This window comes from Penaeus vannamei, chromosome 6, assembly GCF_042767895.1.
Source record: "Penaeus vannamei isolate JL-2024 chromosome 6, ASM4276789v1, whole genome shotgun sequence".
In the NCBI taxonomy this organism is placed as follows: Eukaryota; Metazoa; Arthropoda; class Malacostraca; order Decapoda; family Penaeidae; genus Penaeus; species Penaeus vannamei.
In genome coordinates this window covers 29,183,109-29,188,108 of record NC_091554.1, presented here as the reverse complement: position 1 = coordinate 29,188,108, position 5,000 = coordinate 29,183,109, and positions in this window count along the sequence as shown.

Here is a 5,000-nt window from a genome sequence, read left to right as displayed (position 1 = left end):
GTTCTACGCGGCCTTTGTTTCAGCTCCATATGTAATTAGAATGGCGTTAACCGTATCGATTTTCGGTTGGCCTTTCCTCGGGTGGGCTCACTACGGTCGTTTCCCTGTGTAAACGAGATCATCAGGTGGTTAACGAGCAAAAAAAAAAAAAAAAAAAAAAAAAAAAAGAGAGAGAGAGAGAGAGAGAGAGAGAGAGAGAGAGAGAGAGAGAGAGAGAGAGAGAGAGAGAGAGAGACAGAGAGAGAGAGAGAGAGAGAGAGAGAGAGAGAGAGAATGTGAAAGAGTAAGAGAAATATAGATAGAGGAATAGTGAAATGTAAAAAGTACCAGTAAAGGAACCTGAGACATGCTACACAAACACCAAAACTTGTTCCCATAGATAATTCTTGAAAAAAAAAAAAAACACATACTGGTGCTAAATAGAAGACGCTTTGAAATGCAATTACTTAAGATAAGAAATGAATTTAAAAATGCGAACTATGCGAGCGTCGTGTGATTGCAAAAGCACTCGCGGGAAGGGTCCAAGCACGACTTCGGCATCGCGAGCGGGTCGGGGACACAACTGCCTGATATCAATGTTGAAAATATTCGAGCAATACACTTTAGAAGATTGTATTATCGTTACTGTTTGCTTATTATTACTGAAGCAAGTCTGAGGGATCTCATTCTTGCATAAAAGGTGAGTGAAATGTATTTTTTCTGATCTTGACCGTGTATGTTGATAAAAATATTCTTTGTCAGTGAATTGCATTTGATGAATGAAAAATTAAGTGTTGGTTTCATTAATAAATAACTATATTTATGCTATAACGGAAAATGAAAACTTAGCCTCTAGAAACTTAGCCTTCTGATATGTGCTAGGATGTGCTATACTAAGTATGTTTTTCATCGCAGCGATTTTATGAATAGCATTGTCTTTGACCTTTTATTTACTGTTGTCGTTAAAACACCGGCTTTCTAAAACAGCGGAAACTAGCAACCGTTATATGCAGGTTACGTGTCTTTGACTATTCATATGAGAGCATTTTCATTCGTAAAACTAAATCTAAAAATTTAAGATACATACCCGGTAAGATACATACGAATATAAACATATATAAACGTACAGCATGAGATGTTAGAGGGAGCATCCAGTCAGGCAAAGACGACAAAGGCTAAGCAACAAAGCCACACGAAATCTATTTAATGAATTTCAAAACAAAGTGAACGTCGAGAGAAAGGGAAGGAAGCGAGAGGAAGGAAAGCTCTTGCTCTGCATTGCAACATTGCCAGACCTCAGAACAAGCTCATTGCCAAATTTTTCAAGATGATAAAAACAGCTACAACAACAACAACAACAAAAACATCACTTTTGAAACTAATCAGATTTATGTTGATCTGCTTTCCCTTCCTGCTGATCCCGTTGCAATTGCTAAACGGAACAGTGATCAATGACCAAGGCGATGTAGGCCTACACAATATAAGGATTAAACAAAAATTTTATGCAGGACAGGAATTACTGCTTTTTCATTGTGCTTATTGGAAACAAATGGCTCTTGTCTAAAACTGATTTTAATAGGGTTACATTGAGAAAAATTTTGTTTTCTAAAAGAAAAGATATCGAACCATTATTAGAAAGTAATATATTTACTACTTGACCGGTGGACCCTGATCTGAGCTAACACTTTCTTATTTTCATAATTCTTTTCTTCCAGAATCATATATGTTTTACAAGGACATCCTACCCGGGTATGTTTCATCCGGGAAATTTATGAATTAACGTAAAACATATTTTTCAATGAGATGAAAACTGCTCCCTTTGTTTCATCCACTTGATGATAAAAAATAACTTATATACTGCATACGTAAATCACATTTTCTTTCTCTTTACCAGAATTTCCAAAGTTGATTGACAAATTCAGATCACAAGGGTTCGTGAACTAAAGGATTTTCATTACCTTTCTTAGCAATTTGGTAATAAAAAATACCTAATGGTAACTCTACTGGTGTTCTTACATATATACCTGCTAATGATAATGATGACATCTATCTATATATCTGTCTGTCTGTCTGTCTGTCTGTCTGTCTGTCTGTCTGTCTGTCTGTCTCTCTCTCTCTCTCTCTCTCTCTCTCTCTCTCTCTCTCTCTCTCTCTCTCTCTATATATATATATATATATATATATATATATATGTATATATATATTTCTATCGAGAGAGACAGAGACAGACAGACAGACAAACAAACACACGGAAAGAAAGAGAGAGAAAGAATAACAATAGCAACGAGATATAAATGAATAAAAAAACGATAAAGAAATGAACAACCCCCCCAAAAAAAAAGAAAAAGACAATGAACAATCCTAGGCGTGAAATACTCTCCCAAGCCCCTCCTCCCCCCCCCCCGGCCTCTGTTCTTAACCCCCGAAGCCCAAGAGCGAGGAGAGGCCAGGAAGACAGCCGAGTGTAAACAAGGCGAGCACAGGGCTAAAAGTCAACGGCGGAATCGTGAGGAAGGTGAGGAGGGAGTGACTCAGCATTTACTCAATAAGAAGACTGGATGTGCCAAGGGTAAGGAGGCAGCGCATATTTCTGAATGTTCCTGAAACTGGAAACGAATATCAATTAAGTGATTTGTATTTCCTATTCAAAAAACGAATTTTTATTTAGACGTGGAAACCATCTATAAATACTTTCAGAACGCGGATGCAACACACCCGAATCTTGAAGCAAAGGTAAAAATGACTGATATTTTCTAGTTTGATTTAATTAAAGTAAAAATACTTTCAGAACAGTAACGGGTTAAATCTGAAATTGAAAATAAATCCGAAGGAAAACAATTTACGTTTTCTATGTCGATCCTTTAGTATCTTTGTTATTGTTATTATGATTGCTACTATTACTATTACTGCTGCTACTACTACTACTACTACTACTACTAACACCACCACTACTACTATTACTACTACTACTACTACTATTAGTAATAGTATTTATATTATCAATATTATTATAATTTTCATTGTTATTATCATTTTCATCATTATTATTATTATCATTATTATCATCATCATTACTATTATCATCATTATTGTTATTATTTTCATTGCTGTTATTATTATTATTATCATCATTATTATTATTATAATTTTTATTATTATTATTATTATTATTATTATTATTGTTATTATTATTATTATTATTATTATTATTATTATTATTATTATTATTGTTATCATCATTATTATCATTGTTGTTATTATCATCTTCATCCTTCTCCTCCTCATCATTATCATCATCGCAATTCATCTTTATCATCACTGTTATCACTACCTAATCTTTAATCACTGATATTACTCTTGAATAGGCCCTTTATATCGCCTTCAAAAACACTCAGAACACCAACGGGACATTTCCTGCCGACGAAAACCCCAATAGAACACGACCCCGCCTGAATCTTAATGACCCGGCGGTAATTACGATGAGGGCGAGGCGTGTCAGGTAGCGTCCAATCCTCTCAAACTCATTACGTTGAGGCGTGAGTGCCAGGGATTCATCATTATCCCTCGGGAGTCTCTTGCCATAAAGGTAATTCGATTCATCACACGGGATTTTATGCTGCACGGGTAATACATGTTGATGAAGGGTCGTGGCTATGGTGATCCCCCCATCCCCTTTCCTTCTTTTCTCTCCTCTCCTACTCCTTTCTCAGACACGATTTTAGCTCCTTCGACCTCTTCCTCGTTTCGCCATTGTGCACGCTGTTAACTATCCTTACCCTCCTTCCTTACACACACTTTCGTCTCTCGCTACACACGGTTTCAGCTCTCTTTCTTTCATTCCCTTCTATCGTACACTTTCAGCATCTCAGTTCCCCCTCCCCCTACACTTTAACCTTCCTTTCCCCTTTCCCTACACTTTTTAAGGTCCCTTCCCCCTCTCCTATATTCTCTTTGCGGCCCCTTTCCCCTTCCTCTACACATTTTTTAAGGTCCCTTCCCTATTCGCTATTTAGCCTCCCTCTCCCCTTTCCCTACACACTTTTTAAGGTCTTTTCCCCTTTCCCTATTCGCTCTTTAGCCTCCCTTTCCCCTTTCCCTACACGCTTTTTAAGGTCTTTTCCCCTTTCCCTATTCGCTCTTTAGCCTCCCTTTCCCCCTTTCCCTACACACTTTTTAAGGCCCCTTCACCCTCCCCTTCCCCCCTTACACACTCATTCGGCTCCCCCTCCTTACCCCTCACCCATACTTACGTCCAGCGGGGGGTCGTAGCGCTGAGCTCGTTACGTATACTTGTGAATTATGAAAACATTTATCACCGGCCGTTAGCTAACCGAAGCACCCCCGTTCGTGGATTCATTAATTTTTGGTTTGCTGATATTGCCGAGATAAGCCGCTCGGGATGATTAAAGAAATTATCATCTCGCCGCCGTTACTTCTCGCCCGATCGCTCTCGCCGCGGTTCATTCAATCGGCGTAGCGGGTTCGGCGTGTTGCTTGTGTGATTACGAAGGCTGGATGTCCAATCAGTATTCAGGGGGTGAGCTGTTGGTATTTTCATCTTGGCTTCACTGTTAGACTACTTGGCGTGTATTATATACTGGCCCGGAGGGGTGGCGTAAGTGCACTACTTAAAAATTATGATAATAAGTTATAACAGAATGAAATATTGTATACGAATTAGAGAAAAAAACACTGGTCAGATAGCAAGTATGAATACATGCAGAGAGAGAGAGAGAGAGAGAGAGAGAGAGAGAGAGAGAGAGAGAGAGAGAGAGAGAGAGAGAGAGAGAGAGAGAGAGAGAGAGAGAGAGAGAGAGAGAGAGAGGAGAGAGAGGAGAGAGAAGAGAGAGAAGAGAGAGAAGAGAGAGTTGATCCAATTGGCGTGGTTACGGCCCTTCGTGCGACATCGGGAGCTCCCGCGCCGCTCCTCGCCTCTCCTAAACGCTTCCACAAACGCCATCCTTCCCGCGCCTTCCCACAGCGCCGAAGACCCTCTCCAGAAGGCGACGCTGCCGATGGAC